The sequence below is a fragment of the Mobula birostris genome, chromosome X, assembly GCF_030028105.1.
Source record: "Mobula birostris isolate sMobBir1 chromosome X, sMobBir1.hap1, whole genome shotgun sequence".
NCBI lineage: Eukaryota > Metazoa > Chordata > Chondrichthyes > Myliobatiformes > Myliobatidae > Mobula > Mobula birostris.
In genome coordinates, this window is record NC_092402.1 from 27359475 (window position 1) to 27374669 (window position 15195).

At 42.2% G+C, this 15195-nt stretch overlaps 1 long non-coding RNA gene across 2 annotated transcripts in view; it reads right to left on the minus strand.

Moving 5' to 3' along the window:
- Window positions 1–15195, minus strand: part of LOC140191562 (uncharacterized) — a 58684-nt gene that overhangs the window by 42392 nt on the left and 1097 nt on the right. Inside the window, exon 2 of one of the 2 annotated variants that reach the window (XR_011883837.1) lies at window positions 171–565. The exons of the other annotated variant lie outside the window; for it this stretch is intronic. This is a non-coding gene — a long non-coding RNA (uncharacterized lncRNA). The remainder of the gene's footprint in view (window positions 1–170; window positions 566–15195) is intronic. 2 annotated transcript variants of the gene reach the window in all.

A 15195-nucleotide genomic window follows, 5' to 3' on the forward strand; every position in this document is an offset into this window, starting at 1 on the left:
AAGCCCCTCCCCAACTCCCCCCTCCCACACACAAACAGCAACAAGACAATGACCCCCCACCCCACCTCCACCAGCAAAAAAGCCGCAGCACCCCCCACCGAGCACTCAAGTATGCAACAAAGCATCAATAAAGACACAGACTTGCAGTACCCCAAAGACTACTCATTCACCTGGTAATTCGACATACCACAGGCTCTCACTCTCTCCCTAATAAGGGAAAAGAGGTGTCTCTGTTTCACAGCAGGAGGGGAGACATAACAAACAACTAGTTGATTTACGATGTTAAAAATCCGTTGCATTGCCTTTTCTGAGCTCTGCGCCCAGAGAGTCGGCGGCAAAAATGCTCAGCTCTTCAGATACACAGCCAGCAACTAACCCGCTGCTCCCGATGTTCCATGTTCTCCCACGATGCTTCAGTCAGGGGCACTGGCTTAGAACTGGCATGTCTCCCGAGCCACGAAAATCTGGAACCCTGAATGCACGCTTGTCCCAGGAGTCTTCCAGGCCACATCCTTGGGATATCAAAAAACGGCCGGTCGTGAGGCCCTGAGAGTGGGTCCCATTCCTGCAAAGAGCCAAAGTCAGAGTGTATCTCCATGTCAGGGTCTTCAAAAGAACCCCCCCACATCCTGAAAAGGAAAAAAAGATATATCGAAGATAGAAATAAAGCTGTTTCCAAAGATGCAAGCAAAGGAGTTGCTGTTAGCCACCATCTTAACTCCCCCCGCCTTCAGATTCTACAGAGGATTAAGAATTAATACCATAACTGGCTGATGCACAATAAAATAAAGCAAACAGTGCAATAACCATCCTAAATCGTTAACTCATCTGAAGAAGGGACAAACAATACATTAACACGATCCAGTTATGAAAATATGGAATCAAGCAAAGGCCCAGATTCTACATGATTGAGACAAAAGTGGAAAAATGTGGAACCATTTCTAACCCACAGCAAAGCTGGTGGAACAGCAAATAGTAAAAGCAACACCAGAAACAACATACGTGTCAACAGCAGTCAAAAAAAGAAACAAAACAAAATTCCTTACTTGCAAGTATACAAAATGGGAACATAAGACCTTCCTGACCAAGCAAAATCAGGAATAGAAAAGTTCATGGCAAGGCTAATGAAGTAAAATTAAATAAGTCAAGTAAGTGTTGAATTAATAAATCTTATTTATTTGAAGAAATTGTGTTACAAAAATCGTGAACTATATTGTCACACATAAATATTCTGCTTTGTGCTTACTGATGCATTATATTCTCTACACTGAATGTACAATGAATCATTCAATTAACCATATAACATGATGAAAAACATTTATCTTATTTGGAGGCACAGTGCAGAATAGGCCATTCAGCCCTTCAAGTCGTGCCGCCCAGCAACTCCTGCAACACCACGGGACAATTTACAATGCCCAATTAACCTACTAGCTGGTATGTCTTTGGACTGTGAGAAGAAACCAGAGCACCCAGAGAAAACTTACACATTCTACAGGGAGGATGTACAGACTCCTTACAGAGGTTGCTGAGATTGAACTCTGAACTCTGATGCCCCAAGCTGTAATAGCATTGTGCTAATCACTACACTACTGTGGCGCCCAGTCTTAAATGTTGTTGATCCATAGATATCTCTCTGGAAGTCTAGTTAACAAAAAATATTCTGGAAAACAAGTAGGGTGTAACAATATCATACATTTCTGGACTAAATCTTGTCTTTTCTTAATTATCATCACATATGCTGCTCTTCTTGAACAATGGTTGGAATAATCAAAATCATTATTCCTCCATCCTTTTTATTCTAACTCTGCCGTGGATAGTCCCAAGCCCAGCTGTGAAAGAAGGAGGGTTGGACATGGCACTAGAAACCCATCCTGTGAAAACTCAGAGATACAGAAACGGCAACAGAACTCAAAAGAGCTCATTCCAGGAAGATGACGGATCGTTGACTTGAAGACATATGAAGTTGTGTAGTGAAAATAGAAGCCACAGGGCCAATCAATGTTCTACTAGCCCAGGACAGAGGACCCTGGCAAGCTGTTGTCAGTGGCCTACACCCCAGAACGGGCGAGGAGCTTAAGAAGAATAATTATTTTTCTTCTGCAGGTTTAAATTTACTTTACAAAATTTACTTTACAAAATTTCTTTCCAATTTTCACAAAATAGTTGCTTGTCCAATTTATTCCTACTTTCCCAATGATTAACTCCTCCTCTCTAACCCATTGGGAGGTCTCAATCAAACTGGATGAATCTCTTCTCCTTGCAGATGATGTCCTGATACATAGAATAGTACAGCACAGTACAGGCCCTTCGGCCCACAATGTTGTGCCAACCCTCAAACCCTGCCTCCCATATAAGCCCCCACCTTAAATTCCTCCATATACCTGTCTAGTAGTCTCTTAAACTTCACTAGTGTATCTGCCTCCACCACTGACTCAGGCAGTGCATTCCACGCACCAACCACTCTCTGAGTAAGAAACCTTCCTCTAATATCCCCCTTGAACTTCCCACCCCTTACCTTAAAGCCATGTCCTCTTGTATTGAGCAGTGGTGCCGTGGGGAAGAGGCACTGGCTATCCACTCTATTTATTCCTCTTATTATCTTGTACACCTCTATCAAGTCTCCTCTCATCCTCCTTCTCTCCAAAGAGTAAAGCCCTAGCTCCCTTAATCTCTGATCATAATGCATACTTTCTAAATCAGGCAGCAAACTGGTAAATCTCCTCTGTACCCTTTCCAATGCTTCCACATCCTTCCTATAGTGAGGTGACCAGAACAGGACACAGTATTCCAAGTGTGGCCTAACCAGAGTTTTATAGAGCTGCATCATTACATCGCAACTCTTAAGCTCTATCCCTCGACTTATGAAAGCTAACACTCCATAAGCTTTCTTAACTACCCTATCCACCTGTGAGGCAACTTTCAGGGATCTGCGGACATGTACCCCGAGATCCCTCTGCTCCTCCACACTACCAAGTATCCTGCCATTTACTTTGTACTCTGCCTTGGAGTTTGTCCTTCCAAAGTGTACCACCTCACACTTCTCTGGGTTGAACTCCATCTGCCACTTCTCAGCCCACTTCTGCATCCTATCAATGTCTGTCTGCAATCTTTGACAATCCTCTACACTATCTACAACACCACCAACCTTTGTGTCATCTGCAAACTGGCCAACCCACCTTTCTACCCCAACATCCAGGTCGTTAACAAAAATCACGAAAAGTAGAGGTCCCAGAACAGATCCTTGTGGGACACCACTAGTCACAATCCTCCAATCTGAATGTATTCCCTCCACCACCACCCTCTGCCTTCTGCAGGCAAGCCAATTCTGAATCCACCTGGCCAAACTTCCCTGGATCCCATGCCTTCTAGCTTTCTGAATAAGCCTACCGTGTGGAACCTTGTCAAATGCCTTAGTAAAATCCATATAGATCACATCCACTGCACTACCCTCATCTATATGCCTGGTCACCTCCTCAAAGAAATCTATCAGGCTTGTTAGACACGATCTGCCCTTCACAAAGCCATGCTGACTGTCCCTGATCAGACCATGATTCTCTAAATGCCTATAGATCCTATCTCTAAGAATCTTTTCCAACAGCTTTCCCACCACAGACGTAAGGCTCACTGGTCTATAATTACCCGGACTATCCCTACTACCTTTTTTGAACAAGGGGACAACATTCGCCTCCTTCCAATCCTCCGGTACCATTCCCGTGGACAACGAGGACATAAAGCTCCTAGCCAGAGGCTCAGCAATCTCTTCTCTCGCCTCATGGAGCAGCCTGGGGAATATTCCGTCAGGCCCCGGGGACTTATCTGTCCTAATGTATTTTAACAACTCCAACACCTCCTCTCCCTTAATATCAACATGCTCCTGGCTTTCCTTTCCTGGCTTTAATCTCTTTCCCTCTGCTGTCCTTTCCAAATTGAGTTGGATGAGCCTCTGAAATGTTTACACATTACCATTTCAGTAGAAATAAATTCTTTAGTGGAGTGTGGCATTTTAGAAGAAATATTGCTAGTTGATGTTTCATCATGATATTCAATCAATCTTCTTTAATCTATTCCTTCAATGTCTCCTTTCCATGTGAACTGACCTTTTATTCTTCCCAATTTGTGTTTGGGTGGTAAGGAGAAGTGGAGTGCTGCTCTATTTCTGCACTATGAATCAAAGTGAAGCGGTCAAAACTGTGATCTATCTTCTGATGTATCTTCTTGTCAAATTTAATGAGTTGTAATGATAGATTTTTATGGCAGACTACATTACCTCAAATGCCTTACTTCTGATCACTTCAAATAGCTTTCAATCTATGCTAAGAAGTGCCCATTCTTATTTCACAGTTATCACTAAGGACATGCTAAATTGAATTTTACCTGTAAATAATACTCCAGGTTCAGTCTTTTTCCATGCGTTCAAATCTATTTGTAATAAGGGCCAACATTTGGTTTGCTTTCCTAATTACTTCCATGTTACCTTTCAATGATTCATGTACAAACACAGGTAGGACCTTATGAGCACCAACTTCACCAACTTAACTTTTCTACTTTTTCCTAACAAAGTGAATAACATCACACTTTCCACATTACATTTCATCTGCCATGTTCTCACCTGTTCACTTTGATGCCTATACACAAAGCTCCCCTCTCCCCATCAAAGCCTCTCCTCTTCACAACTCACGCGGCCACCTGACCTTGAATCATAAGCAGACTTACGACATTCAAACCCTCATCCAAATCATTGATAGAGTTACGTGGAGTTGTAGCCATACCATTGATCCCCAGGACACCCCATTAGTTACAGCCTCACAGCCAAAAATGTCCCATTTATTCCTGTTCTCCATTTTCTTCCTGCTAACCTCTTCTATGATACTTTATCAAAAGGCCTTGTGAAAATCCAAATACAATATATTTAGTGATCCTTCATCTATTCGGCCCATCACAGTTTCAAAAACTCAAGCACTTGATAAGCAAGTCTTACTTTTCATAAATTTATGTTAACTCTGCCCAATTTTGTTATGATTTTCAAGGATCCCTGCTGCCGCTTCCATGGTAATAGACTGAAGCATCTTCCCTACCACTGATTCAGATGTCAGGTAAACTGGTCTGGACTTCCCCATTTTCTCTCTTCCTCCTTTTTTAAATAGCGGGGTTACATTTGTGATCTTCCAAACTGTGGGAACAGTTCCAGAAAATATGGAATTCTGGAAGATGACAACCAGTGCTCACCAGCACTTAATATAAAGGATAGGTCACTTAGAATTGAAATAAGGAGAAATTTCTTCAAAAGGTGTTGAATCTTTGTAATATTAACCTAACCCCAGAAGGTTGTGAAGGCTTAGTCATAGAACAGAGAACAGCACAGCACAGGGACAGGCCCTTCAGCCCACAATGTCGTGCCAAACCAAATGAATTAGTGATCAAATGGCCAACTAAACTAATCCCTCCTGCCTGCACGATGTCTATATCCTTCCATTTTCCTCACATTCATGTGCCTATCTAAGCATCTGCCTCTACCACTACCGCCCGCCCCCCACCCCAGGCAGTGCATTCCAGCCACCCACTACTCTTGTGTAAAAAAATTTCCCCCTCGTATCTCCTTTGAAATTACCCCCTCTCATCTTAAATGCATTTCTTCTGGTATTAGACATTTCAACCCTGGGGGAAAGATACTGTCTGTCTACTCTATCTATGCCTCTCATAATCTTATAAACCTCAATCAGATCTCCCCTCAGCCTTCACCGGTCCCAAGAAAAGTTTGTCCAACCTCTCGGTATCCCTTTAATACAGGCAGCATCCTGGTAAGCCTCATTGACAGCCTCTCCAGAGCCTCAACTTCCTTGCTATAATGCGGTGACTCGAACTGTATGCAATACTCCAAATTCACTCTATCTAGAGTTTTATATCTGGTGCTTCCGATCAACACCTGGGACACTCCTTAATTGACCCTGAGGAGCTTTATAAAACGGAGTTGTTGTTTTTATGTGAACTGAAGCTGACTGCCAGGGTGGGCTGAATACAAAAACTCACATCTAAGCCTATTTATTGAACTCACATTTGGAAAAGATTATAAGCTATTTTTGAGGTGGGCTTAACTGACATTTGATATTGTTCAAACTATAAGTTTATTGGTTAAAAAAGGGAGCAGCTTTGGTGGGATGACTGATTAATGCCTGAATTTTTGCCTACCAGATAGCCTCTTTTATTGGAGTAGCTTTACATTTATAGAGCAGCTTATCACATTTGCAGGAGATCCAAAGCCACTTCATATCCAGTGAAATACATGTTGAAAAGCAATCACCGAATCTATGAAGCCAGTCTATTCAAAGCTTTCATTAACAGTACATTAGGGACTTCCATGACACAGTTAGATATGGTTGGTTGCAAGACGCCAGCATAATCACCCATGGAGTTTGTGGGGAACTAATGTAGAGATACATAGTGCCAATGACCTTCACAGCAGCAGGTAATGTAGTTGCTGTTGTAAAGGTCTCTGTACAACTCTTGGCATCTGTCAGGGAGAATGTTTCTACAGAGACAACATTTCAATTCAGTTAATCCCAAATAGCTGCTTCTTTGGCGTGAACACTTGAAAATGGATAGTGCCTCAAACTGTATCTGCTATTTTTCCACCTTGAATTTTCCCTCTGGTGTTGCAAGACAACTGAGGCATAAGAAATATTCTGCTTCTAAGAAAAATAATTCTGCTTACAAGAAATAATAAATACCAATTTTAGCAACATATCAAATATTACATAAGAATTGTTTGATTTTAAGGGCAATAGCCTTGGGGCAAACACAGCAAAGATACACTGCAAGGATTCTAGAGATAAGGGATTTGTTAAGGAGAAAGTAAAGAGACCAATCCTGGTTTCTCCAATCTACAGTGAAGACTGAGTTGAGATTAACAAAGGCCCTAGAAAGAGCAGTTGGGGTGAGAGTGGAAGAGTCGAGAACCATAGAATACACAATTTAAGATCTTTTCTAAAAGAAGAAAAGGCAAAACAAGGAAAACCTTCTTAGACCCTGTGTGGGGTGAATATCAGAAATGCTGACAGATTATAGAAATGTCTATGTTAGCTTTGCAAAGAGCTAGCACTAACTCAAAGGGTTGTGTGGCCTTCATCTGCATTGTCACCATTTTAGTAAGTCATTCTTCCAACTAATAGTGGTTAGTTCAGTTTTAGAACATAGAACATAGAACATAGAATAGTACAGCACAGTACAGGCCCTTCGGCCCGCAATGTTGTGCCGACCCTCAAACCCTGCCTCCCATATAAGCCCCCACCTTAGATTCCTCCATATACCTGTCCAGTAGTCTCTTAAACTTCACTAGTGTATCTACCTCCACCACTGACTCAGGCAGTGCATTCCACGCACCAACCACTCTCTGAGTAAAAAACCTTCCTCTAATATCCCCCTTGAATTTCCCACCCCTTACCTTAAAGCCATCTCCTCTTGTATTGAGCAGTGGTGCCCTGGGGAAGGGGCGCTGGCTATCCACTCTATCTATTCCTCTTATTATCTTGTACACCTCTATCATGTCTCCTCTCATCCTCCTTCTCTCCAAAGAGAAAAGCCCTAGCTCCCTTAATCTCTGATCATAATCTATACTCTCTAAACCAGGCAACATCCTGGTAAATCTCCTCTGTACCCTTTCCAATGCTTCCACATCCTTCCTATAGTGAGGTGACCAGAACTGGACACAGTACTCCAAGTGTGGCCGAACCAGAGTGTTATAGAGCTGCATCATTACATCACCACTCTTAAACTCTGTCCCTCGACTTATGAAAGCGAGCACCCCATAAGTTTTCTTAACTACCCTATCCACCTGTGAGGCAACTTTCAGGGATCTGTGGACATGTACCCCTAGATCCCTCTGCTCCTCCACACTACCAAGTATCCTGTGTTACGTACCCCGTAACTGGGTTGCTGAACCAGCAGAAATGGATCACTCAGTTGGAGTCTGGATTACTAGAACTAAGAAAGTTTTATTAAAGAAACAAGCAACACAGTAATCGAAAGGATAATAAATGCAACAGTTCAGCGATGATAAACACACATATGCACAGAATTAAGATAACAGCATCAATCAAGCCCTATCGTTGTCTAGCTGTAAATGACCAGTTTCAAAGTAATGCAAAGTTCAGTTCAGTTCAGTTCGCAGTAATCGTTGCCATGGCGATGGACAATGTGGGGGGAAGGAGAGAGAGAACAAGAACGAATGATCATTCAAAACGGCTTCCACTCACAGACTTGCGATATTGCTCACAAGCAGCTTTCGGGCGGGGCCTTTGTGATGTCACCTGAGGTCACCGACTGTGACCCCTCCTCCAGATGCGGTCGATCCTCTGCAGTGAACCCGGCACCCAAGCAAGGCTGGACACACACCGGGTTCCCGCTGATCGTACCTTTCCACCCTGTGCATTTAAGGCTGATCCCGCGATCAGCCGTCCAAGAGCTTCCCACCGACTTGTGAGAGGCGCATCGCTTCCAGGGTCTCGTTACCTCGGGTGTCGTGTGTGTCCTGCCTTAGCGAACCTGTCCCTTTTTATCCCCCTGCTGGGATATCGCCTGTCCATCACTTCAAACAGTTCAGGGTTCAAAGGGGGGAGCCGCTCCAGACAGCTCTCCTTCCCCTTCATTACACATCTCCAGATCGCCTGTCCATCATTTCAAACAGTTCAGGGTTCAAAGGGGGAGCCGCTCCAGACAGCTCTCCTTCCCCTTCATTACACATCTCCAGATCGCCTGTCCATCATTTCAAACAGTTCAGGGTTCAAAGGGGGAGCCGCTCCAGACAGCTCTCCTTCCGTCCCTTCATTACACATCTCCAGATCGCCTGTCCATCACTTCAAACAGTTCAGGGTTCAAAGGGGGAGCCGCTCCAGACAGCTCTCCTTCCGTCCCTTCATTACACATCTCCAAATGCTGCTCCATTGTTCCTTATCTCTCCTTCCCCTGAGGACAGGTGGCAGACCAACTGCTGATGCCACTGATGCTAACCCAGGCCAGCAAACATCTTAATTTATGTGTATTCTCATCACTCCTGCCAGTTACTTTGTACTCTGCCTTGGAGTTTGTCATTCCAAAGTGTACCACCTCACACTTCTCCGGGTTGAACTCCATCTGCCACTTCTCAGCCCACTTCTGCATCCTATCCATGTCTCTCTGTAATCTTCGACAATCCTCTACACTATCTACAACACCACCAACCTTTGTTTTATCATGTTGACATCCTACCCAAAATGAATTGTCAACTCACAATGAATGCAACTTTCACATGTTTATTCATGACTTGAAAGGTGTCACAGGAAGAGTCAGAATTTATTGTCTATGAAGCTTTTGGGAAGATGTGCTGAACCACCTTTCTAACCTACGAGGGGTGATTGATAAGTTCATGGCCTAAGGTAGAAGGAGTTGAGTTATACAGCTCTTGTTAAACACATGTGCAGTTCAACTCTTTGAGTGATAATGCAGAAAGTTTGAAGTTAATAACTCATCTCCTTCTACCTTAGGCCACGTACTTATCAATCACCCCTGCTATGGACCACATTCTGGAGGTGCAAGATGCCAACTTCTACAAAGAAGTGCTCTACGACCACTGGACTAAGTACGTACAAATAGGAAAAATAAATGTGCTAGGTTTTCTAAAATTGACTCCTTCAACGTTAGGCCATGAACTTATCAATCAGCTCTTGTACAGCAGCCTTTGTGATGAAGGTGCTGTCATTGTGTTATTCAGCAAACAGTTCCTGGATTGCAATCCAGTTACAGTTAAGGAATGATGGTATATTTCTGAGTCAGAATAGGATGCAACCCTTTGGGGAACTATTGCATTTCTTTGCTACAGTTTCTGGCTGTGGTGAAACATCATCTTGCACAAGAGCTAAACCTCTTTTAACATAAACTGAGACAATTATGATCTGCTGTACTAGTTTTGTTTTTATTCATATGGTAAATTCAATTATTCTTTTTAATTGACTGGCTTGGGAATTTACCAGGTCTTCTTTTAGCCTCTCCCAGTAGATAGCATAGTAAATGGTACGGGTAGAGCAAGCAGGCAACATACAGTACATTCCCTGTTTACATTTTCATTCATTCAAACCCTGCTTAATCATGGATGTCAGGGCCAATTACTGTGCCCTCTCATGCTCAGTTGAACTTAGATGAGGGTTTCCCCTTCAAATCCTTATGGATCAATACTCCACCAGATGGTATATATCAGCATGGGTTTAGTGGCAACACACTTACCTTGGAGTCAAAAGGTTGCATCCCTGTACACTGATTGATACACAATTTATATTACCACATTCATTCAGGGGTGCTGTTTTTCAGAAAGATACTACATTTTCCTACAATGTCCTAATTCCAGACCCAAGTAACTTGTTTATAGATGAATACAAAGGCGAAGGTTTTCTTCCTTGTACTGGGAAAAATGCTTGATTAATGCACTGTACTTCAACCAATAAATTAACCTCATGAAATCCAAAGGAAAGCAGATTTACAATTAACTGAACAGTTCACATTACAAGATCACATTTTGTGCTGGTAATAATGCAAGATATTTTCAATAATTATGGAAATTAAACATTTCAGAGATATTAAATTTTCCAGAATATTATTTCAATTTGAAGACAGTCTGAGAGGTGTGGAGCACAAATGCTCCTATTTTTGCTTAAATTCCTATTATTATAATCAGAGAAGATTGCATTGTATCCATTATTGCCTTACAGGAGGAAGATTGGATATAATGATGGTTAATAGCGATATTATTATGAGCAATTCTGCCGTGATGGTAGATAATGAACTCAGGCATCAAATTTCCATCAGTGAATGTTGTCTAGCTCTGAACTCAGCCAAACTATAGAAATTTAAAGCCTAATCCCTGAAACACCTGATTACTCGTGACATTGCAAACAGTTCTTCTGCACCATCACCTCTTCCCTCTGAGTCAGTTCTCCCTGTTACTATTACTGAAACAGCACAAGATGGTAGTATTAATGGTGTGTAACCAAGCCGGTCCTGGGCCTGTACAGAGGACATATACAGTGATCATGTTAAGCGATCTGTAGTTGATGTAACAAGTATACTGCCAGCAGGGCAGCATGTGGAGTGCCATCTGTACAAAAAGTAAATTACTCGCTTGACCAAATTTCTATGTCCTTGTATTATTAAACTGCTTTGGTTATTATAACAATCCGCTCAACACAGGGAAAAGGAGGATTTGAGACGTGAATGAGAATATGTTCCAAAAAGTTGCAGGACTAAAAATTAAAGGCATAAATAGTTAACTTTGATAAATAATATCTCTAATTTATGCTCTTCATTTCAAAAATAAGCTTCATTCATAATAAAAAGATATAGAAAGGAAGAAAGTGCAAAACTTCACATTAATGGTCATTGCATTCTGTATTGTTTTAACTTGTTTTTCTAAACCAAGCGCAATTACCATTTGTGGCCTCTGGGATATTAACCTTTTCATTGTTTGAGAGGCTTCTCCACCTGACTCACCTCGTCTGTGTGAGGTAGCGGAAAGAAGCTGGACTGTGGACTGCTGTTTACTCTCACCGTGATGGCCTGCTCATAGGACATATAGGAGCAGCAAAGCCTTCCTGCATCTTGAGCCTGACATCCATTAAAGTGATCACAGCTGATACTCAACTCTGCACTTACAGTTTATCACAATATCTATTTAATCATTTAAAGTTTTAATTCTATAGTTTCTTCAGCAATTGAAAATCTACAGCTGAGGTTGGGAATTCCAAAGATTCACTGATTTATGAGTGAAAATTTATTCACCTCAGTCTGAAATAGCCAGTCCTTTTCTCCAAGACTATGCAATCTACGAACGTTTGTAGTAATAAATAACTGAACCAGGTGTATCAGTTATACGTGGCTCAAGATCTTGTGATGTAAGGAGATCACCTCTGAATGCTAAGTCTACATCTCCTCTTAAGTGTTCTTCCAGGAATCAAACTAATGTACATTTGTTGCACTGCATTCAGGAAAAGTATATCCTTCCCCAGATGGGAATAACAAAATTGTACGTTATACCCACATGTTGTTTCAGAACCCCATACACATGCTGCATGACTCTTATTCAGGCATAGAGTTGTAGAGTTAAAGCAAGATATAAGCCCTTCAACCCATCTAGTCCATGCTGACCATTTGTCCACTGAGATAATTCCAAATTGCCATATATGCTCTTTGTGTGTCTAAAGAAAATCAAAAGACTTCTCTATCCAACTAATACACATAAAAGTTGCTGGTGAACGCAGCAGGCCAGGTACAGGTATCAATTATAACCAACGTTTCAATGACGAACTCTGCCATCTTCATCTGGGATGATGCCCAGGCATGTCTAGTCCAGTGGTATTTATACTCCATAGTCCGTCCCTCCTGATTGGTTAATCCTCATCCAATCAGGTTTCTGCGCTCCCACCTTGCTTACAATTGAATTCCAGTTCTTACTTACAGCGAGACCTACAACTTTGTAAACATTCTTTTCCTCTAGTTTTATTTCAATGCTTCCTTTACCAGGCAGTCCCAAAATCCATTGGATAGGAACACTGCATTCATAATAGCCATAGAATTGACCGCGATGGCACAAAACTGCTGTGCCACGCCAAGGGTTCAATGATAGGAAGCAGAGGGTGATTCTCCAACTGGAGGCCTGTGACCAGTGGGGTTCAGTGTTGGGACCTATATTAGATAGTATTTATGTAAAAGATTTAGATAGGAATTAACATGGAATGATGCTGCATGCCACAGTCCCCAAGGAGCTGTTGGATTCCATAGTGGGAGAGAGGTTTCAAAAGAAGTGACTGGGGACAGTTGGGACATTCTGCACAGCACAGTTCTCAAGAAGACATTTGAGTGTGCATAACTTAGGCATTTGGCAAGGCCCAATAAAAAAAATAGGTTAGGTTTGAGTGGAGCAGCCATTGTGTGAGTGGGCCAGTGTTAAAGTGGGGAAGTCAGGCTTTGGTGAGGAGAGGCAGGGATTGAAGGAATCTGATAGGAGAAGAGAGTGGACCATAAGAGAAAGGTTCCACTGAGGTTGGGTAGGACTAGAACTAGAAGTTATGGGTTAGGGATGAAAGGTGAAATATTTAAGGGGAATATGAAGAAGAACTTATTCACTCAGAGGGTGCTCAGAGTGTGAAACGAGCTCCCAGTGGAAGTGTTGGGTATGGGTTCAATTTCAACATCTAAAGAAATTTGGATAGGTACATAGATGGGAGGTGCATAGAGGTCTATGGTCCAGGTGCAGATCAATGGAACTATACAAATGAATGTTTGGCACAGACTAGATAGGCTGAAGGGACTGTTTCTGTACTGTAATGTTCTGTGACTCTAAGACCATGATTAGTAAGTTTGCTGATGCCACTAAATTTAGGAGTGAAGCAGATTACAAAGGATTGCAAAGAGGTTTTGATCAGTTAGAGAGGTGGGCTGAGAAATGACAAATGGATTTCAACTTACTTAAGTATATAGTGATGCATTTTGAACATTCAATCCAGAGTAGGACCTATACAGTGAATGGCAGGGAACAGACAAGTATTGTGGAGGAGTACAAGTTTCCAGTTCATTGAAAGCGGATAGACCAGTAGACAGGGTGGTGAAGAAGGCATTTAGCATGCTGTCCTTCATCAGTCAGGGCAACAAGTATAGGAATAGGGACATTATGTTGCAGTTATATAAGTCATTAGGGAGGCCACACTTGGAGTATTGTGTACAGTTTTGATCGTCCCATTATAGAAAAGACAAAACACATTAATGGAGAGGGTGCAGAAGAGATTTACTATAGGAATTGAGTTATAGGGAGTTATAGGGAGAAGCTGGCTACACTGGATCTTTATTCCCTGGAGCGCAGAAGAATGAGGGATGACCTCATAGAAGTTTATCAAATTATGGATAAAGTGGATGGTCATAGTCTTTTCCCCAGGTTTGTGGAGTCCCAAACTAGAGGGCACAGATATAAGATAATAGAAGAGAGATTTACCTAAGAGGTAACTTCTTTATATGGACAGAATTAAGTAACTGGAATCAGCTGCCAGAGGAAGTGGTGGAGCCGAGTACAATTGGAGGGCTTTGGATAGGCACATGGCTGGGAGCTCCTTGGAGGATTATGGGCTGAACGCAGGCAGCTGGGAATGGAAAGGAAGAAACTTTGGTCGGCATGCACCAGCTGGCCTGTCTCCATGCTGTTTTACTCTGTGACCCTCTGACTCAATCCACATTTAAACAGGACGTCCTTCTACTCCTCTTTGATCTCCAACTGTGGGAAGGTGTTGAGAGGATGTCTGTTGAGAAGCACCAACTCACTAATGACCTGCAAGGCGACACTCAGATCGTGCTTCACCTCAACCACACAGCTACAAACTGCATAACAACTGGAGTTTCTGTTGGAAAGGATATGCACTGAATGATTTAAACCAAAGTTAAGGATTGCCAATGTGAATGAGTAGCTCAATGTTTCTTCAAGACGAATTCAGGAGACTTCCATATCTGCAAGTACCAGAGTAAATTTTGCTGCCAGAAGAACTGCATGATATCAGGTTTTATTTGCCTGTGGGCTAGATCAGTCAACTGAAGCTGCGAGATCTTAATTAGCTGAAGGTCTCCCTAATGAGCTGTGCCTGCAGCAATCTGGCATCTAGAATACACACCCACTATCATGAGAGAAGCATATCATGCTCACGTTGATGAATCACATTGAAGTAGCCCCACACGGATGAACAGGAGCATTGGCACATGAAGGCAAAGTCTACATGCTGTTAATGATGCCTCTTCCATTATCCCGAAGGCTGGGCACCTACAATAGTTCATAAAAGGCTGCAGATAGCACATGACTGAAAAGCCGAGTGGAAAACTGCAGTTGTGAAGAATAGATATGAAAAAGGTGGTCTTTGCTGATATTCGCTCGCAGTAATAGTATACATGCCCAGTTGAGGTACAGAAAATGGTAGATAAGATAGAAAGAGTGCAACTGAACTTTTATAACATGAAGTAACCACAGGAAAAGAAGTATTTCCCCAGCTGGAAAGCACTTTTGCATGGCCTGGGAACGTAGACAACAATATACTGTTCATATGCAATAATTTTATACAATGTGTTATTAATTTATGTTTTTGTTACTTGAGTATCTGAGGCTATGTGCCTGTGATGCTACTACAAGTAAGTTTCTCATTT